This window comes from Mobula birostris, chromosome 13 (genome assembly GCF_030028105.1).
Source record: "Mobula birostris isolate sMobBir1 chromosome 13, sMobBir1.hap1, whole genome shotgun sequence".
NCBI lineage: Eukaryota > Metazoa > Chordata > Chondrichthyes > Myliobatiformes > Myliobatidae > Mobula > Mobula birostris.
In genome coordinates, this window is record NC_092382.1 from 75441113 (window position 1) to 75467615 (window position 26503).

General features: G+C 45.6%; 1 long non-coding RNA gene across 1 annotated transcript; it reads left to right on the top strand.

Moving 5' to 3' along the window:
• The first annotated feature begins 2929 nt into the window (after window positions 1-2929).
• On the top strand, window positions 2930-14106 carry LOC140207008 (uncharacterized). Its single transcript, XR_011888453.1, has 3 exons — window positions 2930-3029; window positions 5637-5773; window positions 14018-14106. It is a non-coding gene; the product is annotated as an uncharacterized lncRNA (long non-coding RNA).
• The last annotated feature ends 12397 nt before the right edge of the window (window positions 14107-26503 follow it).

The following is a 26503-nucleotide window of genomic DNA, read 5'->3' on the forward strand; positions in this document are numbered from 1 at the left end:
CTATCCAGGCCTTTCAATATTCGACTTCATTCGTAAATTTGGCCACAGGGCCATCAATACTGTCATCCGATGCATTGGCATAGAACGTAAACAGAAACGTTGCCAACACAGACCCCTGTGGATTTCTGGGGTAGTAATCTCAGGATTACTGCCTGCGCCACGTGCTAGCGATGTAAGAATAGCGTGATCAGGCGTATTAATGTGTGGCTGAGAGACTTGTGTAGGGGGCAGGGCTTCATATTCCTGGATCATTGGGGCCTCTTCCGGGGCAGGTACGACCGGTACAAAAAGGACGGGTTACACCTGAACCCAAAGGGATCCAATATCCTAGCGGGCACATTTAATAAACCTGTTAGTGAGGGTTTAAACGAATTTGGCACGGTGAGTGGGTTTGCAGCAAGAATGTCCAGGTTCTGAGGTTCTTTGAGTGCATGGCCTGCTTTTCCGACGCAGGGAAAGTGTAGGAAGTGTCCATGGAGGGGAGGCTTGTTTCTCTGATGTTCTCCGCTCTCCAACGTTCTCTGCAGTTCCTTGCAGTCATGGGCAGAGCGGTAGCCATACGAAGGCGTGAAGTATCGACAAGAAGCTCAGAGACCTCGGCCTTCACCCTGCCTTGTGTAGCTGGATCCTGGACTTCCTGTCAGATCGCCGGCAGGTGGTAAGAGTGGGCTCCCTCACCTCTGTCTCTCTGACCCTCAGCAGTCATACGTGCAGGGTTGTCTCCTTGGCCCCTTCCTTTACTCACTGTGCACCCATGACTGTGTCGCCACCCACAGCTCCAAACTGCTAATCAAATTCGATGACGACACTACATTGATTGGCCCAATCTCAAATAGTAACGAGGCAGCCTACAGAGAAGAAGTCATCACCCCGACACAGTGGTGTCAAGAAAACAACCTCTCCCTCATGGTGACAAAAACAAAGGAGCTGGTTGTGGACTGCAGGAGGAATGGAGACACTGACCAAATTCAACATTTCCAAGTCTGTTATTGACACAAAATTCACATTTTAATATTGATCCTGACACAATGTATTTTATATATTGTTAATGACATAAAACGTATTTATAGATCGTGACTGACAGAGAATCGTATAATCTGTGTTCCGTGTGTTATCTGAATGTACTTGCCTGTGATGCTGCCACAAGTCAGTGTTTCTCTGTACCTGTACCTTCCCGTACTTGTGCACTTGGCAATAAATTCAACAGGACCTGAGAAAACTCAGTGAGATTTGATTAGTGATGATCATCTTGGCAGCTTGGTAGGTCGAATGTATGAGACAGTACACTGTTAAATGCAAAACCCTGAACAGTGTTGATGATCAGAGGAATTTAGACTAAAAGTTCATCGGTCCCTGAAAGAGACTGCACAGATTGATTGAGTGGTTAAGAAGGCAAATGGCGTGGTTGTCTTTATTAGTTGAAGCACTGAGTTGAAAAGTCGGGAGGTTGTGTTGCGGCTGTTACGAGCCTGCGGTCGGACTGTGACTGTGTCTTTAAGAGCGCCGGAGTGAGGAGGCGGGACTATGACGTCAGTCACAGGCTGACGGCGCTAACTGTGGATTTAACCATAAGAGAGAGAGAGCGATCTGCAGACAAGCAGTCGGCCGGTCTAAACAGAGAGAGAGAGACTGGAAAAGCTGATAGCTTCAGTTTGTCGCAGCTGAGGCTTGGAACTCTCCTATGCCCACAAGAGTGAGTTGATCATCGGTACACGGAACCACAACGAATGTGTGTGGCTATCACTTCCTATAATCCACAGGAGATCAATCCAGTGTGAACTCTGTTACTGCTGGTTTGTTTCTAAAACGTTACAGTTCGTAACACAGCTTTATAAAACTAGTTAGACCACATCTGGAATGTTTCATACATTTCTGGTCGTCCCCATTCTCGGAAGGATGTCGGAGTTTGGGGAAGGTGCAGAAGAGGTTTACCAGCATACTGCCTGGATTGGAGGGCATGAGCTATAACGAGAGGTTAGACAAATTTGGATTGTTTACTCCAGAGCGGAGCAGTCTGGGGTGGGACTAGATAGACGTTTATAAGATGATGAGAGGAATAGTCATATTCATAGTCATACGTTATTGATTCCGAGGGAAATTGGGTTTCGTTACAGTTGCACCAACCAAGAATAGAATATAAATATAGCAATATAAAACCATTAATAATTAAATAATAATATGTAGTTTATGCCAGATGGATATTAGTCCAGGACCAGCCTATTGGCTCAGGGTGTCTGACCCTCCAAGGGAGGAGTTGTAAAGTTTGATGGCCACAGGCAGGAATGACTTCCTATGACGCTCTGTGTTGCACATCGGTGGAATGAGTCTCTGGCTGAATGTACTCCTGTGTCCACCCAGTACATTATGTAGTGGATGGGAGACATTGTCCAAGATGGCATGCAACTTGGACAGCGTCCTCTTTTCAGACACCACCGTCAGAGAGTCCAGATCCATCCCCACAACATCAGTGGCCTTACGAATTAGTTTGTTGATTCTGATGGTGTCTGCTACCCTCAGCCTGCTGCCCCAGCACACAACAGCAAACATGATAGCACTGGCCACCACAGACTCGTAGAATATTCACAGCATCTTCCGACAGATGTTAAAGGACCTCAGTCTCCTCGGGAAATAGAGTGGACAAACGATATATTTTTCCTGGGGGTTGAAATGTGCAATACGTTTAATGTGAGAGGAGATGTGAGCGGCAAGTTTGTTTCTTTCTATAGAGTAGTGGGAAGCTGGAGTCTCTGCCTCGGGTGGGAGACCCCACCGGTCACATAATCCCTTTTGCCCCTCCCGCTTAACCGCAGATGGGCAGCATCTGCGCGTCTGTTTCCGAGGCCCCGCCCTCCCGATGATGCAACAATCACTTCGCGCATGCCCTCTGTCTCCGAGTGATTGGTGTTTTCCTTTCCGCTCAGTGCTGAAGGGGATCTTCTATGTGATCGGCAAGGGGTCCTCGCCTCCTGGGTCGTGGAGCCGGGGGTCGAGATCACTGTCTGCGGGCCGAAGATATCACTTTCCCAACGGTGAGTATCGAGACCGATCCCGAGTGGGAAGATCTGATGTTGGCCATGAGCCCCGAACTGAGGGCCGATTACTCGTTTAATTTCCAGTTATCTGGGCTCGTCGGAAATGCGTAGACTTCACTTAATCTGCATTGAACGATCCAAACCAGGGGCCCAAGCTGTCTATTTCCGCAGAATTGAAATGGAAGACCTGCCAACAGGTCACGTGAGGCTGTGTCCCGCAGGTCTGCCCCGCCCTCCTCTTTATGATGCAAGATGATGTGGTGTCTGCTATAATACCCGAATGGGTGGTGATGCTTCCTCCACATTGTGTTGGGAAATCTGATGTTGGGCACTGAGTCCCGTTAACTTTCCCCAACTCGCCTCACTTCCTGAGGCTCCTCGCATTTGTCCTGAAGCTTTATGGCTCTTGTGCCTTCACCACGACTGGGGTGAGTGAGAAAGGAGAATGTCTCAGGTTTTGGGGATCTTTGATTTCATGGCCTGGTTTACCAAGGGACTGGGAAGTCCAGGGGGGAGAATGGTTTCTGTGATGTCCACGTGGCCAAGTAGTTAAGCAGTTGAATTAGCAATCTGAAGGTTGTGAGTTCATCCCTCAGTCCAGGCAGCGTGTTGTGTCCGTGAGCAAGGCACTTAACCACACATTGCTTCTGCATGTTAAGAGCCCAGCGACGGCAGTTGGTGCAGTATGCAGGTAAAATGGACCCGGGATTCGAGCTGCTTGGGCTTATGAGGTGCTGAGTGAGTATTTCTGGTCTGGGATCTGATGTTTGTTTCTGGAGTTCCTTTGGATGCAATGACTACTAATCTGAGGAGAGGATGAGTTCCCATTCCATCCTCACAAGGAGAGGCTATGAGTAAATGGGCTGTTCCATGTTTACAACAGTAGAAATAGACCCGTGAGTTTGGTGTTCAAACTGTGTTTGCAAACCCCCCCCCCCAACTCACTGTCACCTGTCTGTCACATGGTGGAAATCAAGCAGAATCTCAAGTTGCTGGAGATCTGCAGGTAGAACAGAAAATGTTTGCAGTCATTCTGACAAAACGTTATTAACCTGAATTGTAAAGTTTGTTGCTCTCCCCACACCTATTCCTCACCAGCTGTGTGTTTCTGGAAATTCCAGTTTCTTTTTATTACATTCACCCTGGCTTGGTTTATATTTCCTGAAATGGACCTGTTTTAACCTGGGAATGGAAATAGCTCGTTCTGTGATTGTAGAACAGTAAAGAAAGCTCAAATTTTCCCTGTAAGTTATCCTGGTACCAATCTATCTGTTATTCCTGGAAACTTGTTCAGTTGCTGCTGACGAGGATTACAAGAATAATCTCAAGAATGATCAGCTTTATGTATGAGGAGAATTTGATGGTTCTGGACCTGTGATCAATGGAGTTCAGAGGGACAGTGGGGGTGGAGGGATGTATGGTTAAGTAAACCTACCGAATGCTGAAAAGCCTGGATACAGTGGACATTGGAGAGGATGTTTCCGTAAGATGGAGGGTCAGTGATCTGACAGCACAGTTTCAGAATAAAGATGCCTCCCTTTCTTTCTTTTTTTTGTTTTTCTTTCTTTTGTTACATTTAAAATGGGAATTTTGTTATGTTAGTCTGAGGAATGCGGCTTTGTTGTGCTTTAACACTGAAGAGAGTTTGCGCTAACAGTTTGTTTACTTTAAAATGAGATAACGGGGTTCTATTAGCCAATGGGTGGTTATGTATTGTTTTGTTTTCGGATGCCATTCTGTATGATATGACTGTGGACTGAGTTTTGGCGGGTAGTCGGAGGAGAGACGAGGAGGACCGCGGACGTGCGGAGAGGCTCCGGTCAATCACTCAGGGTGGTCCCGAGCCGTGAGTCGACAGGATCCGGGTGGTCGTCTGACGTCGAATTGAGCTCCAACGGTAGCGCGCGAAGAACTTGGACTTTGATAAATGTTGGCGCCTTTTTTTTCCATTACTTTCCTCTCTGTATCAAATGTATATTAATGCCCTAGAATTAGTAATATCTATAAAGTGTATGTGTTAAAATTTACTGGGTGTGCTGGCTGACGATTGATGTTTGTGATTGATTCGAGCGGTGACTGTTCCTGAGGGGAGTGTTGAAGCAGGTGCTGGGCGGGATTTCCCCTAGACATACACGAGCCAATATAACGGAACGTTACACTGAGATGAGAAAAAAATTTTGGCCAAAATATCTCTGATCTGTGGAAGTTGTTGCCACAGAGGTTGGTTCAGGCTGCTATTTGGGTATATTTATGACAGAGATTAATATATTCATGATTACTAAGTACCTTCAGGGTTACAGGAGGAAGGCAGGAGTATGGTGTTGGAATAAAACTCAGCCATGGTTGAATGGTGGAGCAGACCAGAGGGGTCAAATCACCTAATTCTGTTCCTGTGTCTTATGTCTCACCATGACTGAATGATGGCTCCTTCTTATTCCATATTGTTTTGTGACATGTGAGGAACAATAAAAGATTGTTCACTGAGATCATTATATCTGCTTTCAATGTTTAAATTTCAGTCAGTTTTGTTCTTAGTAATATCAAGCAGAAATGTTTGGTTCTCCTTTGTACTGTTAAAGTGCTTCATTGTCTTTAATGTTAAAGTTAGACCTGTGGTAAGAGATTTATTGGAAGAATACAAGGGAACAGCAACAAGTGAACCAGCCCGAAGATTGGGAGCATCAACTGGAGAGGACCCATCTGACTTGGAGAATCCAGTGATTCGGTCAGGGGAAAGTTTGGTGAGTGTCATTCACTCAAACACTGTTCATTTTGACATTACATTACATACATGTACAAAGGAAGTGGGAAATAGTTGGAGTGAGACTGAATGTGCCCAGAAGAACCAGTTATGCCTCTGTCAGACCCAGTTGCAATCACTCCAGGTCTGGTAATGTGCTTCCAGCAGCCCTGCTATTTAAAACCATTCCTATTCTGTGGAAGTCGAATCTGAACAAAGTCACTCAGAGACAGTAAAAGTACAAACTCTTTATTCCAATTACCCGGGGCTTACTCAGTTAGTCGCTCAAACAGAAACAGTCAATGACTATTCCGGGTCAATCCACTAACTGACTAACAATTCCCCTTACACCACAGGTATATCCGTCCAGATACCCCCCACACAAGACAGGCTGGAGCCAAAGTTATTTACAACATGACAACCCCTAAAGACAAATTACAAAGTAGTCATCATGGCTTACACACACAGAACAGACTGAAGCTGTCCTATCTCTATGCATGAGTGCACAGGGAGATAAGCATCCTGAAACCCTAGCTAGCTACCCTCAAGAAGAAATATGGCTCAGCATGGCTCAGCACATCTGTTGATCATCAGCAGTTTCTTTCAGAAAAGCAGGCTGCTATTGTTTAATGAAGTGTTAACCCTTTTACATACTTTATCATTCCCTCCTTTAGATCATTATATGATCAACAAAGCTGTAATAATTTACAGAGAAAGCAATTGAGTACAGCATTGACTTATCAGTGAGTAAAAACAGTGTACATCAGTAATTATAACAATGATATGTGCAAGTATTAGGTCATAATGCAATAACACGCCCCAGATATTACCGAACAGGCCTTCGAAGACCACCATTTCGACCCTTCGGTGAACCCGTGTAAACCCTGCCCTACTTTCTTGATGCTGTCAGTCTCCTTGGCAGTGTGCTCGGCGAGGGATGTAATGTTAGTAGAGTCATCAGGGATATAGGTGCAGCATTCTGTGTCAATAATAGCACAGGTTCCCCCTTTTCTCAGCCAGGATAAAATCTGAAGCCATACGATTCTGTACGACTGTTTGCCAGATTGCAATCATTTCAGTGGATATTTCTGTTACTTGGGCCTGTGTTTCTGTCAGAGCCCCTGCAGTATTGTGGCCAGCTCCTCAAGTGCTGTAGCCAAATTGATTATCTCTTGTGAATTGCTGGCTACTCCATAGGAGAGAAAAGCGATCATCCAAAATCGCTCAGTCTCAGTTATTCCTCTCGGCTGCTAGGCACCTGCAAGTATGGCCAGGATGCATGTTTCCCAGTACAGGAAGTTCTGTTTGGTGGGGGCCTGAGATACCATCCCTCAAAACACCGATAGCCACAGTCATCTCTGACTGAACCACAGTTTCTCACCTCACTGCCCCACATGTTATTTGAGAAAACCCAGGCTGAGCGTGATTACTGACATTGGAATCATAGTTTTACCATGCTGGGGAATTTCACCACAAACCCAGCAGGTCCCTAGTTCCACCTGTTTGGCATAGGTGTGACAGAAAGGTGTTAACATGGGAGCCCCAGATGCTTGGGTGAGCCTTCTCAAAGTCACAAACACGAACACCACTATCAGCCAATACATTTTCCTTTAGTCTGAGAGAGTCCTTCTACTCAGTTCCTGCAGTAACACGTTTGTTGTCTGTTCGATGTATCCACCGAGATTGCCTCTTCAGTTTCACAGCCATGGGAGTGGTCAGCAACACCTGATGCGATCCTCTCCACCGAGGTCTGAGTTTCCCTCAATCCCAGTTCTTGATCAGGACAAAATCCCCAGGTTCTGTGGTGGGATAGTCACTCCTCTCTGCGGGGTAGTTCTCTTCCTTGTAAGCCTGTCGTACCTGTGAATGTAATGCTTGGAGAATTTTAGTTAGTTGGCCCGTTGTCATGTACAATTCCAAATGTATAACAGGAGTCGGTGTAAATGTTCACACTTTTGTCTGTTGCACAGTCCAGTAATGCACTGCCCTCTCTTCCTTTAACCTCTCCAAACACCGTGAATGGGAAATTCTGTCCCTCGAAGGGTGCATAATATTGGCTTTCCTCAGTTGAGCACCCCATAGGCTCATAGCACAGAGTCACATGGGGATGAACCACTGGCAGAGGGGCTTCAAACGAAGTAGGGTCCAAATTAAGTGCCCACCACAGCGGGAGTGGGGGGGTGGAGGACAGTAACTGGGGAGGATGTCAGTTATTAACTCGTCCCAGGTTGATATCCTTGTCTGTGCATAGAATCTTGACTTCCAATGGACACAGCAAGTCTCTCCCTGCAAGATTACACCCCGAATGGTGGATAGTGTGAATGAAACCTCACACTGGTTCCCCTGGAAATCCACCTGCAGTGGCTGGGTACGTGAATACATACATTCTGTGCCTTCGAACCCAGACAGACTGATTGTAGTGTCTGATAGCTGAAATTCCTTTTCCGATACTATTTCCTGATCGAGAGTGGTTGTGGTTGCCCCCATATCAATCATAAACAGAAGTGGAATTCCAGCAACTTGCATTACCACATTGGGCTCTTCCTGAGGGGTGGTAATCACGGTAGGAAGCATCCTTGCTTGTCAATTTCTGAACACGTTGTTGTCCCCACCTGTCCCTTGGTAGGTTTTTGTTCTCATTTCTGTTCCCCAGATATAGTCCGCTCGCGTCCTGCTTCCCGCTAAACATATTCACCTTTAATATTAGTTCCCTTCGGGGTTGATCGGGATTCGAAAGCTGGGTCCCAATAATATGTCAAAGCTTGTTGCATTTGATTTCGATCATGTAGGCCAATCGATATTATTTGTTTTAATCATATTGGCTAACTTAATTGGTAAGCATTGGAGCAGTAAGACATCAAACTGTGGGGATGGATTACCACCATTAAAGGCTTGGTGTCCTGTGAAGGTGCCTTAGCAGGCCACAAATCGCTCCCAATAGTCTGGTCCCGATTCCCCAGGCTGAGGTTTCCATTCTTGTACTTTAGTGATGTTTACGAGTTGCTGGAGAGCCCTTTCCAAGGCTTGAATTATCTGGTCTGTCTGTTCATTCTCATTATGGTTTCCTGCCTGAAACTCCTGATAGGTGTGGTATCTCAATTCTGCCTTCCATTTCCACCCCTCATCGGCTGACAGAATCATGCAGCAGAGACTGAATAAATCTTGCGGTGTCACTTTAAACATTTGTGTAGTACTGCGGACATACTGAGCAAACTGTGCTGGTTTTTCTTCTCTATCTGGGGCCTGATTCATGATCATTATCATTTCCTGAGGCTTCCAGGGTGCATACACAGGAATCACTGAAGGCAGTCCTGCTTGTGGATTGGGCAGCATTTGGGTGGGCAATTGTCTTTGTGGAGCCATTAACTCTGGGGTTTTATTGGATTCTTCCCTCCCTGTCTCAGAATAATGCACGATATTCCCTTTCTGGATCTTAGGGTATCGGGACCTCCCCTTCCCTGATACCACTGTTTTACCTGAGCGGCCACCGTATCTGAGTACTGGGAGGATTGGGATTCAGAAGCACTGGGTGCACTTGGCCCCTGGTAAGGTGGGGGAGGAGTTACGGTGGGTGCCCACTCCTCATCATGGTCACTGTCCTCAAACAGGGTCGGTCTGCCAGATATGGGTTCGGGATCCTTGTTTCCCTATCAGTTCGAACTTTAGACCAATGTTCCTGCCCTTCTCTCCTATGTAGGCCGGCCTTGGTTTGCTTACGTTGTTTTTCCTGCTCTTGTTTTCAGCGCCCATCCACCATTTACACTCCGGTTTTAGCGTCTCCCAACCTTTGGCGTTCCTTCTGTAGTGCATACCTCTGTCCCTTTGTCACATGCATTATTCCTCCAACTTGCTAATAATATACTGTTCCACTTTACATCTGCCTTTTCCTTCCATTCCCTTTTCAACAATTTTCACTTGTTCCCACAGTTCTTTTTCCATATTAAATTTACTGCTTTTTCTCATGAGGTAATATCCCACCAGAGTCTGCTTGGCACTCCCGATATTGGGATCCTGTTTGTGATGCCAAATGTTAAAGTTGAATCTGAATAAAACTCAGGAGACCAGCTTCTTATCATCACCACAGTTTATTGTGCATTCTCCTGCAGGAGTTTGACACCCATGTTGTCAAAGGAAAGGCACGTAAGCACTGCCACCAACTGACAAGTAAATACCTTAGTCAGGTTACAGCCTTATATTTATACATAGTAAGCCCCATACATTACTATTGGTAGATGTTATTAGAACTGATACAGCCACCATGTCTGTTGGTGCAAAACTTAATTAATTAGATAAGCGAGTTCACTAAATCAAGGTTTTAGTTACAGATGGATGTACTTTCCAGTCCTTGTCAGTTGTTCCCTTTGCAAGGCCCTGACTTAATTACAGACAGATGTTCATTCCTGTCCTTATCAGTGAGTCCTCCTCCCTTTACTCAAACGACGGTACAATGTATTATGTTATCAACTAATGAGAGTACAATGTATAATGCTTTCCGCTCTCAGTGTGTCTCTCTGCAAGCCGCAGAGAACTGGTAATGAGTCTGTCTTAGCTAACCGCTGAAGACAGAGTTTACTTCAGTTCAAAAATTCCTGTTCAGTCCCAATTATTCTTTTAGCCAGAGGTTACATAGGTTCGAAATGATTTTTTAATATATCCTCAATTCCTCAGGAGGATTCAGGGAAAATATTTATGTCCAATACAGAAACTAGTGTTACCTGTGTGTTTGTGGTGATACAGAAGTCGCTGGAGAATTCACAAGTGGGAAGAAGTGGAATGATATTTGGAAATCTGACTTTTTAAAGCGTAATGTAGCAAGCAAACCACATATGGACAATGTGCAAAAGCTCTGGTGAGAAAATACTTCGTTACCCATTACAGTCCTGCTACATAGTTTATGTGAGAGTGCAGATGAACTCGATCGAACCCAGAGGAGATCAAAGTTCTTAACGACAGTGATTTGCTAGCTGTTAAAATGAATATCTCTATATATAAAATTCACTGTGCACATTTTGTCACTGGGTTAAAAAATGCACAGTACAAGATTTATGTGCACAGTGGTCATTACAAATTATAGGGGACATTGGTGGGAAGGTGGGGAGACCTCCAGTGTCCCTGATGCCCTCACTTACAAGTAGTGTATCCAGCTGCAGCTTGTAACCCTGTATGTTAAGGAGTTGGAACTTGAAATGGATGAATTCCAGATCATCCAGGAGTTGGAGGGGGTGATAAATATGACATGAAGAGAGGTGAATTGCACCCAAAGTGCAGGACACAGGAAACTGGGTGAGAATCGCGAAGGGGAATGAGGTTAAACAACCATCACAGAGTACTCTTGCTGCTATCCCACACACTTTTGAAGCTGTTGGAGATATTACCTAGCAGAAAAATATTCAAAGGGATGACAGCAGATTCGTTAGTTCGGAGAACAGAACGAGAGCGGACTAATACCCTCGTGGCAAAGCTTGCTAGTGCTCGCGTGGGGGGAGGGGGTGATGTGGTTAAAATAAGTTGTAGGGGGGATGGGAGCCCGAATGACAGAACAGATAGTGGAGAGGGTGAATTGAATTGAATTGACTTTATTACATACATCCTTCATATACATGAGGAGTAGAAATCTTTACGTTACATCTCCGTCTGAATGTGCAATGTGTAATTTATAGTAATATATAATAGATAGTTTGTACATGGGACAGTCAATATAACATAGAAATCAATTAATCACTCTGATGGCCTGGTAGAAGATGATGTCCCGGAGACTGTTGGTCCTTCTGCTGTGGTATCATTTCCTGGATGGTAGCAGCAGGAACAGATTGTGGTTGTGGTGATTTGGATCACCAATGATCCTTCGGGCCCTTTCTGCGCACCTGTCTCTGTACATGTCTTGAATAGTGGGAAGTTCACATCTACAGATGCGCTGGGCTGTCCGCACCACTCTTTGCAGGTTCCTACGATTATGGGAAGTACAGTTCCCATACCAGGTGGTGATGCAGCCAGTCAGGATGCTCTCAACTGTGTCCCTGTAGAAAGTTCTTAGGATTTGGGGCCCCATCCCAGACTTTTTCAACCATCTGATGTGAAAGAGCCATGTGAGATCCTCGGTCAAAACACAGCCATGTGAGATCCTCGGTGATGTTTATGCCGAGGAATTTAAAGCTGTTCACCGTCTCAACCCCAGATCCATTGATGTCAATAGGGGTTAGCCTGTCTCCAGTCCTCCTGTCGTCCACAAGCAGCTCCTTTGTTTCTGTGACAATGAGGGAGAGTTTGTTTTCTTGACACCAGTCAGATGTTGTTCAGATCTCAGACAGAGTCAGCAATCAAATGGCTGAGCATGGTGCGATGAATGTGCTGAGCTGTGTATATCACAATGCAAGAAGCATCGTAGGAAAGCCAGATGAGCTCAGGACAGGGAATTATGAAATTTTGGCCATTACTGGGAGTTTGTTGCACCCAACAGTCTGATGGATTTCGAGGAACAAATGTGTAGAGAGATTGCAGACCATGCCAAGAAGCAAAGCTGATTCAGTAACTGATTTTGACTTTCCATATATTGACTGGGACTCCATACTGTAAAAGGACTAGATGGGGTAGAGTTTGTCAAATGTGCCCTTAAACAGTACGTAGAAGTCCTGACGTAAAAGTGTCCAATAATTTGTTAGGAAATGATCCAGGGCTGGTGACAGAAATTAGTGATCATAATGCCATGAGTTTCAAAGTAAATATGGAAAAAGAGAGGTCTGGACCATGGTTTGAGATTCTAAATTGGAGAAAGGTCAATTTTGATGATATCAGAAAGCATTTGACAAATGTAGTTTGGGACAGGTGGTCTTCTGGCAAAGGAGAACCTGGTAAGTGGGAGGCCTTCAGAAGTGAAAATTTGAATATGTAGAGTTTGTATGTGCCTGCCAAAGTAAAAGTTGAAACGCAGCTGGTGCAGGGAACCTTTGTTTTCAAGAGATATTGAGGCCCTGGCTATTTTGTTCCTCTAAATGCCTCAGACCGTTGAGTGCTACCAAGACTCATTAGTGACTACAATATCATAATTCCATGCCCTGAGCTCATCTTACTTTTTTTTCAGTCATCTTCTATTGGTTTCTAAAAGATTCCCAATAGTTTTTGCTCTTTTGTTTGTCCTCTCTTTGGCTTTTATGTTGGCTTTGGCTTCTCATTTCAGCCACGGTTGTGTCCTCCTGCCTTTCCAATGCTTCCACTTCTTTGGGATGTATCAATCACTCACCTCCCGAGTTACTCCCAGAAACTCCAGCCATTGTTGCTTCGTTCTTACTCCTACCCTTTCCCTTCCAAACAAGTTTGGCCAGCTTCTCTGTCATAGAAACATAAGGAAGTTCAGTATGGAAACAGGCCACTTGGCCCAACTAGTCAATGCTGAAAAAACATTTAAGCTGTCTAAATCAACTACCTGCCTCGGGACCATCACCCTCCATACCCCCACCATCCAGGCTCCTGTCCAAACTTCTTTTAAATGTTGAAATCTGGCTCATATTCACCACTTGTGCTGACATCTCATTCCACACTCTCACGACCATTTCAGTAAAGAGTTTTCCCAAATGTTCCCATTAAATTTTCACCTTCCCCACTTACCCATGACCTCTGGTTGTCGTCCCACCCAACCTCAGTAGAAAAAGCTGCTTTCATTTACCCTATCTATACCCTCATAATTTTGTATACTTCTAACAAATCCTCAAAGTAATGTGTAAATTCCCTTTTTAGGTGTATATGATGATGAGGGGCATTGATTGTGTGGATAGTCAGAGGTTTTTTTCCCAGGGCTGAAATGGCTAACACAAGGGGGCACAGTTTTAAGGTGTTTGGAAACAGATACCGAGGGGGTGTCAGGGGTAAGTTTTTTACCCAGAGAGTGGTGGATACATGGAATACACTGCCAGCTATTTCTGTGAGAGTGTTTCAGTTACTGTGGGGCCAGGCACCCATGCAGCTCAGTGGGAACAGGGAATAATAGCAATAGAGAGAGTAAGACTGAGCAAGGTCACAGATTGGAGATGGCAGAAATGCCCCATTCTTATAGAGACAGGAAGAGCATCAGAGAATTTGATGGTCATTTCAGATACCAGCACTGTGCCCAGTTAGAAGATGATATCTCTCTCCAACTTGGGTTGAAGTTCACTGTAACAGTGTGATGTCAGATCACACCTTGACAACTCAAGTGATCTCATCTGAAATGTTGTCCGACACCCACTGATGGATTTTCTAAATCTTTTTGCAGCTTAAAAGTGACAAAGAATTTGTCTACGAGAATCCTGAACACAACACACTAGTTTTCCTGTCTCTGTCCAGATATTTAAGAAGTGGAGGAAGGGATTCACTTGATCATTCTTCCTGCTCAGACTGTGAGGAGGGATTCACTCGGTCATCTGACTGACTGGCACACCCGACACTTTACACAGGGGGGAAGCCATTCATCTGTTCAGACATTGGGAATAGATTCCGTCAGCAAGTTCACTCTGGGACGAGGCCATTCACCTGTTCTGTTGGTGAGAAGGGATTCAGTTGATCTTCCCATCTGTGGACACACCATTGAGTTCACACTGGGCAGAGGCTGGTCATCTGCTGAATTTGTGGGAAGGATACACTCGGTCATCTGACCTTGAGCACATCAGAGAGTTCACACTGGGGAGAGGCCGTTCACCTGCTCAGACTGTGGGAAGGCATTCACCTGCTCATTTAAACTGAAGGCACATCGGAGATTTCACAGCGGGGAGAGGCCGTTCACCTGCTCGGACTGTGGGAAGGGATTCACTGGCTCATATGAACTGAAGGTACATCAGTGAGTTCACACTGGGGAGAGGCTGTTCACCTGTTCAGACAGTGGGAAGGGATTCACTTTGTCATCTCAGCTGAAGGTACATCAGAGTTCACACTGGGGAGAGGATATGCAGCTGCTCAGACTGTTGGAAGTGATCCACACAGTTAGTTAGGGCTTACAAGCGCACCAGTCAGTTCTCAGTCAAATGTGCATCATTGAGTTCACACTGGGGAGAGACTGTTCACCTGCTGTGAATGTGGGAAGTGATTCACTCAGTCATCTAACCTTATGTAACTCTCGCTTTGGCTAGCAGCCTAATATAGGGGGTGATAACACCCCCCCCACCCCCAGCCGGGCCAAACTTAAGAAATCCTGTTTGGGTGGATACTGCGCAATGTGTTTCCTGTTACAAATCAGTACCCCGAAATAACAAACAGTACACAATATGTAATTAAACGATTGAGCCTTATAATTCTTACTTCGACAATAGGGTTAAGTAAAGAATACAAAAAAGAGAAAAGGGGCCTACTCTCTCCATTCATGTTTTCTCATCTCTCCCCAGCAAAAGGCTGTGAAAATCTCTCTTGCAGACTCACAAGAAAGAATAACATTTCTCTCAGTGGATATCCCCACATTCCAAAACCCTGTTATCTCTAGTCGTAGCCTACAAAGAAACCATTACCACAGCAGTGAAACATTAATGAGCACTGAAATTTTACAGCATGTTACATTTTTGACACACTGCCGGGTTCACACTGGGGAGAAAGTTTCAATAAGCTGCTTGCCGGATATTTGTCCATCTCCATTGCTGATGCAATTTTGAGAGTGACTGTCGGTGCTGAACTCTGCAATTATTGCTGCTGCTCACCACACCCAGTTCTGCACCCTGGTCACTGGGCATGGGAGGAGTTTCTTCTGCTGCATATTCACCTTCAATGTGACTGGAGTTTAATATTCTGGATCTGAGATAAATAAATCAGTTCTATTTTAAATTCTGTCTTTGGTACTTACTGAATTTATAACACAACTAGTGTACAGTAGAGAGTCAGCTCAGGCCGGCTGGACCCTGCCAGTGATTCAGTTCCATGACAGTCCTTTTCAATCCTCCCCTGTCGTTCCCCTCTCGCTCTCCCTGTGGTGATGGGTTCCAAACAGTTACCACTCTGTGGGTGAAGAGGTTTCCCTTAAATTTCCTGCAGACTGAAGAAGTCGAGCTGACTGCAGTCAACACACACAAAATGCTGGTGGAATGCAGTAGGCCAGGAAGAAATACACTCGACGTTTTGGGCCGAGACCCGATGTAGATTGGGAGACGGTTTTATCAAGCACATTCGTTCCGTCCGCAATGAAATGTATTCCCCGATGACCAACCATTTATAATCCACTCTTCATCCCAATGTGACATGCCGGTTCATTGTTCTACTAACAAGATGAGGCCACTCTCTGGTTGGAGGATCAACACCTTATATTGCATCTGAGTCACCTCCAAGTTGACGTCATGAGCATCGATTTCTTTAACTTCCACCTCAACCTTCTCTTTTCCCTCTCCCATTCTGTCCTCCCTTCTCGCTTCTCCTCCACTGCCTCATATTTCTCTCTGGTGCCTCCTCTCCTGCTCTTTCTCCCATGATCCACTCTCCCATGCTGTCAGATTCCTACTTTTCAGCTTATTGCCTTTTCCAAACAATTGTGTGCTTGTCAGCGTCCAGAACAGAATTTTTTATCAGTTTTAGCTGAGATAAAAAAAAATAAAAATAAACATGTGATTCTACTGGAGTGAATGTAGAAGAGAGTCAACACGCAATTTGATCGGACGGGCGTTTATTAGAAATCAGGAAGTGAGATGTCATTATTTTCCTTGAAGCAGAGCAGACATTGGAGGTTTCCGTAACAACTTGCGCAATTGGGAATGAGTGCTGTGGTGTTAAACTTTCCTCCAAACATTTTTGTCTAATGCGACAGACGAGTACAAGCTTTACTGTAAGTTTGTATTAACTTTTTTTTTCCAATTTAATTTTTATGCAAAAGACTAAAGTAGGAAATGAGCGGCATTTTTGCCGATTTGGTCTTGAATGTCCCCAGAACCTGTCTGGCTTTCTCAGACCGAAAAGGGTCTGGCGGTGACGAGTGCGGGAATATGGTGGAAAGCTGAAAATAAAAGGTAGGATGAGCTTAATAATTGGTAGGAGTGGAGCCGCGGGGTGTCGGAGAATCTGTTCCTGGGCTGTGTTTCTCTCGGGCTCAAAACCAGATTTACTCTCCCCGCTGCCAATTCCTCCGATGATCATTGGTTCTGTAGAGTCAAGATCGAAAACATTGCAACCGCCGCCGAGAAGAGCTTAGTTATTTTGTTCATTAATTAGTTGAATAATTGACCTGAGCGGATATTTCGTTACGCTGATGAACTGCTCTCTGAACTTGGACTGAGTTACCTCAAAAATAAAAGTGTTTGTGCAGCAACTTAATATCATCAGCATGTCTCCTGACTGTTCAAATATGTATTCCGAATAGTCGTAATTACTTGGATCCAATCGGGCAATGGTGAAGTAATGAAATTCGGCAACACTCACCGACCACAGGGTGATGAAGCTTCCGGAGGTGGTGAGAAGTAAGATCACAGACCTCCTCCTGCTCTCCAACTCCGGGTCATTGCGGTTCTCCGCCTTGCTCTGACCCCTCAGCCCCTTACGGACACGACTAGTCACTAAAATGTGTCTGACTGTCAGGGCGTTGAACAGTATTAACACGAACAGGAGTAATGGCGTTAGGACGGTAGAAAGCCGATTATATCCCACCCCCCCGGGATCCGTATAGTAGCCCGGTATTTCAATACAGTCCCAGGGTGTATTGTCAACCACTCTCACAGGACGATATGTAAAGAATTCGGGCACATTATTAAATCAGAGCAGAACGCCGGTTGTTGTCACAACCACAGCCGCAGTTTTCCCGGTGCAATATTTTATTTTCCACTTCTGGCAACAAATGGCAACAAACCGATCAAATGTAGAAGTGCCGGTGAACCAGACAAAACCTTCTGTTGCTGCCTCTCCCAGGACAGAGATCACGCTGCACACGGGGGTGATGTGCAGGAAAGTCTCGGGGAAGTAATAATAACCGACCCGCCACAATATCACCACAAACACGATGGTCAGTCGATCCGCCGCTGCCGTGGCCACCAGGTAGCGAGTGGTGCGGGTGGAGAGGCCGCACTTTCCCCGGGACAGGATCACCATCGCCACTAAATTCACTGGGAAACAACTGAGAGAGCGAGCGAGTTACTGTCTGTCCGCTCCGTGGGTCCCGGGGCAGGGAGATGATGGAAATAGAGAGCAGCTGATTCCCGGCGGTTTAAAACGCGGAAGGCGGGGATCGCCGGCGCCTCAAAGGTGCCGATGCCGGGAGAAACGTTCCGGTCCGGGGCGCTGCACGGAGAGCAGGGTTTGGGAAGGAGACCGGGAGCGCTTTGGAAAATCAGTGTAAATCTCTGTCCATCAGGTTTCTGACTGATATGCAAAGCCGAGAAAGCCTCGGCAACTTTCTCAGTGGCAGTGATTCCCGCGATCTGGTCACATCTGTTCACACTGTCCGGTACCGCTCAGCCCCGCTGTCTCCGACTTTGTCCACGCACAGTTTCCAAAGCTCGTTGCAGATTTACTTCCCCCGTTCGCAGGCATCGATCTCCTCCTCGGCTTCCGTCCACACTGGCCCGGCTCGGTTCGCTTATTTTAAATTCCGCAACCATTCTTCGCCGCGGCTCCTTCACACTCTATCAGGGGATCGGATCAGAAAGTTCCCATGTTGGTTTTATTTAATATTCTCCCAGACCTGCTCAAAATTACTGCGGCGTTACTCTAAATGCTTCGGTGCTGATGGTCCCGGAGCGGAGTGTCGCCCGTAACCTACCCCGTCTGACCTGTATCGGACCCTGCTTGTGTCGGCTCTGAACTCCGGCTTCACTCCATCGATATCAGGGCGTGGAAACAAACCCCGGGAAACAAAAACCCACAGGCACCCTTATTTATTTTTTTCCAAACTCCCGAAACTCTCGGGATCTAATATATAGCTGGTGGCATTTTCAGGATATAAATCTACTTTTTTTTTGTCAATAGCAGACTGAGGAATATTGATTTAGTCCCTCAGCCAAACTGTTGACACAGTTTGGGAACAACTGGGCTCCAAGCACCGGTCCCTACAACACCGACTGAGACATCCTGCAGGCCCGGGAAGAGTCTTGTTATTCCAGTGGCCACACATTTTAATTCCACGTCCCATTCCCATTCTGATATGTCTATCCCTCCTCTACTGTCAAGCGAAGCCATACTCAGGTTGCAGGAACAACACTTTATATTCCGTCTAGGGAGCCTCCAACACTATGGCATGTATATTGACCACTTTAACTTCCGTTCATGCTCCTCTTCCCCTTCACACCCCACCTCTTATTTATTTTTTAAAATATATTTGTTATTTTCCCCATTTTTTCTCTCTCTTTTTTCTCCCTCTGTCCCTCTCACTATGACTCCTTGCCCGTTCTCCACCCTCTGGGCTCCCCTCCCGCCTTCTCTCTCCCCAGGCTTCCCCTCCCATGATCCTCTCCCTTTTCCAGCCTCGTATCCCTTTTGCCAATCAACTTTCCAGATCTTTGATCCACCCCTCCCCTCCTGTCTTCTCCTGTCATTTCGGATCTCCCCCTCCCCCTCCCACTTTTAAATATCTTACTATCTCTTCTTTCAGTTAGTCCTGACGAAGGGTCTCGGCCCGAAACGTCGACTGTACCTCTTCCTATAGATGCTGCCTGGCCTGCTGCGTTCCACCAGCATTTTTTGTGTGTGTTTCTGGTTCCTCCAAATTGTTTTGAGCTGTGAAATTGTTTTTATCAGAAGAAACCATGGAGGCTGAAATTTTCTAAGTTGAAATGTTGTACTTCACCCACTGACGTGCTTTGTAAACTTTTAACAGTGTAGAAAAGTCAAAGGATTTGTGTATGGTAATCACAAATACAACAGCACGTTAGTTCCGCTGTATCTGTCAGTTCACCAGCGCTTGAATGCCGCCGATCCTTGAATGTGGAGGCGGAGATGCTGGAGAAGACAGCGCCCCACTCGCTACAAGGAGAGCCCGATCACGTGTCCATGTCCGTGATCTGATTGGATATATTGCCATGACGTTGATAGCAGTGTGACGTCATTCACTGGCTCTCAGTTTGGAAGGTATTCAGTCGGTCATCGCAGATACACCAACAGCTTCGCACTGGGAAGCGGCCGTTCACCTGCTCCGTGTGTGCGAAGAGACTCATTCAGTTAACCCACCTTGTGATGCTCCAGTGAGTTCACAATAAGTAGAGGCGTAGAGGTCACATTTCTGTCCGGAGTGAGCAAAGAGTTTTACTAAACCATCCTAGCTGCTGTAGCACCAGCAACTTCTCATCAGGAAGGAAAATCAGTCCTGGGAAAAGCCTCTGGCTATCCACACGACCAATGCCTCTCATCATCTTGTACATCTGTATCAATTTCCTGCATGATTTTCTCCAGACGGAAAAAGACGATGAGCTCACCGTGGTTTTCACGTTCTTCAGGGCTCCGGACTAAGGCGGTTAAACTCCTCCTTCCCTGCTCTTTTCAACTTTTGGTGTCATTTTCACTAATTTCAAAGGACTGTGCCTCAGACAGTTGGGTTGTTGCAACGCGCCTCTAAAGTCATACAGCAGACGAACGAGTGAATCTTCGATGGAGGGGAGTCAGAAATCAAAGAGTTACCAGCCTGAGTCAGGACCTTGGGGTTCCAGAAAGAGATGGGAACTAGAATTTACAAGAAGGAGGAAGAAGAGGAATCAGAACAGCAGGATGCGGCTAAAAATGAAAGATCAGAAACATTTGGAAACTGATTGATCGAAAAAAAAGTGTTTAATTTCTGCGAAATACTGGTGGAAATCAACAGATCAGGCAGTCAATGCGGAGAAGAATAAATGGACAGCGTTCAGGCCGAGCCCCTTCAGCATGCATTGGCTGTGTACTCCTCTGCTTAGTTGCTGCCTGAACTGCAGAGTTCCTCCAGCATTTTATGTGTATATGTCTGCATTTCCAGCAACAGCAGAATCTCTTGTGTTTTATATCTGCATTTGTAAGAACGTTCTACTTTGGCATTAAACACGAGGAAAGTTTGCTGATATTAAGTGTATTGTTTTATTAGAGCTGCTTTCTGCGTTAAAAGAGGTGCTCAGTTTTCCACACACAAACACTGAGGTATGTACTTGAACCGGTGCTTGCGGAAACTTTCAATGGCACCGTGATTACCCAGAAAGCTCTGCGTAACAATTCTCGCCGTCTCTGAAGCACCGATCGAATGCGCAGGCGTCAGGGTTTCGGAAATTCCCGAATATCACGCATGCGTAGTCCATAAAAGGCCTCGGATGTCGCTGCCGGTAAGTGTTTCTCCGTGCGCCCGTTTTCACTACCGACTGAGGGGCAATTGCTGTGACTCCCGGAAACTGTGACCCGCGCTCCCGGGACAGTCCTGTTCTCTTCCCCCTCTCTCAGCCCCACGATCCCTGCACGGATCCCGGGGAGATTCCGGCTGATGAGGGAATGGAAACCGATGGATCTCTCAGACAGAGCTGAGCTCCAGCTATCTAAATGCAATGATTAGGAACTCGGAGAAAGGGAACAAAATCTTTTACATCACCAGTTGAGAAAATCACCTTTGTTCTACCTCCGATCACAAACAAGAGACATTCTGCAGATGCTGGAAATCCAAGCAACACACACAAAATGCCGGAATTCAGCATTAGTACACTTTTCCATAGATGCTGCCTGGCCTGCTGAGTTCTTCCAGCATTTTGTGTGTGTTGCTTGTTCTACCTCCTCTTGTTCTGGACCTTTCTACCCGTGAGGACATGTATTGACCCATTCACTCTGTATACATAATGATATCAAACACCTTTGCCCTGGGCAAGAAATAGCTTTCACATCACAAATGTGCCAGACTCCAATAAGACAGAATACTGTGCTTCCCTTTATATTCATTGGCATTACCATCAACGAGTTTACCACCATCAGTCATTTGGGGGAGGGTTCAGGGGAAATATTTATGCACAATACAGAAACTGGTGGTATTGTGGTGATGCAAAAGTTGCTGGAGAATTTGCAGTTTTTGCAGTGATATTTTGAAATCTGACTTTTTAAAGTGTAATTTAGCAAGTAAACCACATATGGACAATGTGCAAAAGCTCTGCTGAGAAAATCCTTCATTACCTGTTACAGCCTGCTACATAGGTTGTGTGAGAGTGCAGATGAACTCGATCATACCCAGAGGAGATTAAAGTTCCTATCTACAGTTATTTGCTAGCTGTTAATATGACTACCTCCCAAAATAAAATTCACTGTGCACTTTTTGTCACTGGGTAAAAAAATGCACAATACAAGTTTTATGTTCACACTGGTTATTACAAATTAGAGGGGACATTGGTGGGGAGACCTCCAGTGTCCCTGATGCCCTCACCTACAAGATATGCATCCAGCTGCAGCTTGTAACCCTGCACTTTAAGGAGTTGGAACTTGAAATGGAGAATTCCGGATCATCCAGGAGTTGGAGGGGGTGATAGATATGACATGAAGAGAGGTGAGTTACACCAAAGGTGCAGGACACAGGAAACTGGGTGAGAGTCAGGAAGGGAAATGAGGTTAAATAGCCATCGCAGAGTACTCTTGTTGCTATCCCACACAACAAGAGGTGGACCACTTTAGAAACTCTTGGCGGGGGGGGGGGGGTGATGGAGATTACCTGGCAGAGGAAAGTCAAGGGGGTGATAGGGGATTCGTTCGTTAGGGGAACAGAACAAGAGGGGACTAATATCCTAATGGTAAGGCTTGTTGGAGCTGGTGTGGGTGGGGGGTGGTTGATGTGGTTAAAATAAGTTGTAGGGGGAATGGGAACCAGAATGACAGAACAGATAGTGGATAGTGAATTGAATTGAATTGACTTTATCACATACATCCTTCATATACATGAGGAGTAGAAATCTTTACGTTACGTCTCTGTCTAAATGTGCAATGTGTAATTTATTATAAATAGTTTGTACATAGAACAGTCAATATAACACAGAAGTGCAATTGTATCAGCATGAATTAATCAGTCTGATGGCCTGGTGGAAGATGATGTCCCGGAGCCTGTTGGTCCTTTTGCTGTGGTACTGTTTCTTGGCTGGTAGCAGCAGGAACAGTTTGTGATTGTGGTGATTCAGGTCCCTAATATCCTTTGGGCCTTTTCTACACTCCTGTCACTGCACATGTCCTGAATAGTGGGAAGTTCACACCTACAGATGCGCTGGGCTGTCTGCACCGCTCTCTGCAGGTTCCTGTGATTGTGGGAAGTACAGTTCCCATACCAGGCAGCGATGCAGCCAGTCAGGATGCTCTCAATTGTGTCCCTGTAGAAAGTTTTTAGGATTTGGGACACCATCCCAAACTTCTTCAACCATCTGAGGTGAAAGAGGTGCTGTTGTGCTCTTTTCACAACACAGCTGGTGCTTACAGACCATGTGAAATCCTCGGTGAAGTTTATGCCGAGGAACTTAAAGTTGTTCACCCTCTCAACCCCAGATCCATTGATGTCAATAGGGGTTAGCCTGTCTCCATTCCTCCTGTCGTCCACAATCAGCTCCTTTGTTTTTGTGACAATGAGGGAGAGTTTGTTTTCATGACACCAGTCAGATGTTCAGACCTCAGGTAGGGCCAGCAATCAAAAGGTTGAGCATGGTGCGATGAATGTGCTGAGCTGTGTATATCGCAATGCAAGAAGCATTGTAGGAAAGCTGTACTGTGGTCAGGACAAGGAATTATGTTATTGTAGCCATTATTGTAACTTGGTTGCACCCAACTGTCTGAGGGATTTGGAGGAACAAATTTGTAGAGAGATTGCAGACCATGCCAAGAAACAAAGTTTGATTCAGTAAGTGATTTTAACTTTCCATACACTGACTGGGACTCACATACTTTAAAAGGACTAGGTGGGGTAGAGTTTATCAAATGTGCCCTTAATCAGAACATAGAATTCCTGATGTAGAAGTGGGCAATAAGCTGTTGGAAAATGATCCAGGGCTGGTGACAGAAATTACACAGATCCCTGAAAGTTGCTTCACAGGTAGATAGGGTAGTTAAGAAAGCTTATGGAGTATTAGCTTTCATAAGTCGATGGATAGAGTTTAAGAGTCATGGTGTAATGATGCGGCTCTATAAAACTCTGGTGAGGCCATACTTGGAGTACTGTGTCCAGTTCTGGTCACCTCACTATACGAAGGATGTGGAAGCATTGGAAAAGGTACAGAGGAGATTTACCAGGATGCTGCCTGGTTTAGAGAGTATGCATTATGATCAGAGATTTAGGGAGCTGGGGCTTTACTCTCTGGAGAGAAGGAGAATGAGAGGAGACATGATAGAGGTGTACAAGACATTAAGAGGAATAGATAGATTGGACAGCCAGTGTCTCTTCCCCAGGGCACCACTGCTCAATATAAGAGGACATGGCTTTAAAGTAAGGGGTGGGAAGTTCAAAGGGGATATTAGAGGAAGGTTTTTTTATTCACAGAGTGGTTGGTGAGTGGAACGCAATACCTGAGTCAGTGGTGGAGGCAGATACACTAGTGAAGTTTAAGAGACTACCAGACAGGTATATGGAGGAATCTAAGGTGGGGGCTTTTATGGGAGGCAGGGTTTGAGGGTCGGCACAACACTGTGGGCCGAAGGGCCTGTACTGTGCTGTACTATTCTATGTTCTATTATGCCATGAGATTCAAAGTAAATACGGAAAACGAGAGGTCTGGATCATGGGTTGAGATTCTAAATTGGAGAAAGGTTAATATTAATGGTATCAGAAAGGATCTGACACCTTTTTATCTGCCTGCCAAAATAAAAGTTGGAAGGTAACTGGTACAGGGAACCTGGGTTTTCAAGAGACATTGAGGCCCGGGATATTTTGTTCCTCTAAATGCCTCAGTCTGTTGGGTGTGACCAAGATTCATTAATGACTACAATATCATGATTCCATGCTCTGAGATCGTCTGACTTTTTTTTTAGTCATCTTCTGTTGGTTTCTAAAAGCTTTCCAGTAGTTTTTGCTCTATTATTTGCCCTCTCTTTGGCTTTTATGTTGGCTTTGGCTTCTCATTTCAGACACGGTTGTGTCCTCCTGCCTTTCCAATGCTTCCACTTCTTTGGGATGTATCGATCACTCAGCTTCCAAATTGCTCTCAGAAACTGCAGCCATTGCTGCTTTGTTGTCACTCCCACCGTATCCCTTCCAAACAAGTTTGGCCAGCTTCTTTGTCATAGAAACATGGAGAAGTTCAGTACAGAGACAGGCTATTTGGCCCATCTAGTCAATGCCGAAAAAACATTTAGGCTGTCTAATGTAACTACCTGCACTGGGACCATTGCCCTCCATACCCCTACCATCCAGGCTCCCATCCAAACTTTTTTTTAAATGGTGAAACCGAGCTCATGTTCACCACTTCTGCTGGCATCTCATTCCACACTCTCACGCCAATTTCAGTAATGAGCTTTTCCAAATACTCCTGTTAAATTTTCACCTTCCCCACTTACCCATGAGATCTGGTTGTAATCCCACCCAACCGCAGTGGAAAAAGCTGCTTGCATCTACCCCATGTGTACCCTCATAATTTTGTATACAGTACTTCTAACAAATCCTCAAAGCAATGTATAATTTCATTGTATATGTTTAGAGCTTTTTGTTAGGTGTATAAGATGATGAGGGGCATTGATCGTGTGGATAGCCAGAGGTTTTTTTTTTCCCCAGGGCTGAAATGGCGAAGACAAGGTAGCGTAGTTTTAAGGTGCTTGGAAATAGATACCGAGGGGATGTCAGGAGTAAGTTTTTTACACAGAGAGTGGTGGGTGCGTGGAATACACTGCCAGCTATTTGTGTGAGAGTGTTTCAGTTACTGTGGGGCCAGGAACCCATGCAGCTCAGTGGGAACAGGGAATAATACCAATGGAGAGAGTCAAACTGAGCCAGGTCACAGATTGGAGATGGCAGAAATACCCCATTCTCATAGAGACAGGAAGAGGGTCAGAGAATTTGATGGTCATTCCAGATACCAGCACTGTGCCCATTTAGAAGATTTCTCTATCCAACTTGTGTTGAACCTCACTGTAACAGTGTGATGTCAGTTCACACCTTGACAACTGAAGTGATCTCAGCAGAAATGTTGTCCTACACCCACTGATAGATCTTGTAAATGTTTTTACAGGTTAAAAATGACAAGGAATTTGTCTACGGGAATCTCGAGAACAACACGCCAGTTTTGCGGTCCCTGTCCAGATATTTAAGAAGTGGAGCAAGGGATTCACTCGATCATCCTTCCTGCTCAGACTGTGGGGAAGGATTCACTTGATCATCTGACCGACTGGCAAGTCCGTCATTTTACACAGGGGAGAGGCTGTTCAGCTGCTCAGACTGTAGGGGTGGATTCACTCGGTCATTTCAACTTAAGGTATATCAGGTAGTTCACATTGGACAAGGCCAATCTGTTCTGTGTGTGAGAAGTGATTCAGTTGATCATCCCACCTGTGGACACACCAGTCAGTTCACACAAGGCAGAGGCTGGTCATCTGCTGAATTTGTGGGGAAGGATTCACTTGGTCATTTGACCTAATGGCTCCCCAGCGAGTTCATACCAGGGAGCAGCAGTTCACCTGCTCGGACTGTGGGAAGGGATTCATTAAATTATCTCAACTGAAGGTACATCAGCGAGTTCACACCGGAGAGAGGCCGTTCACCTGCTCAGATTGTGGAAAGGGATTCACTCTATCATCCAGCCTACTAATACACCAGCGATTTCACACTGGGGACAGGCCATTCACCTGCTCTGTCTGTGGGAAGGGATTCCATCGACCAGCTGACCTTCATAGACACCACCAATTTCACATAGGGGAG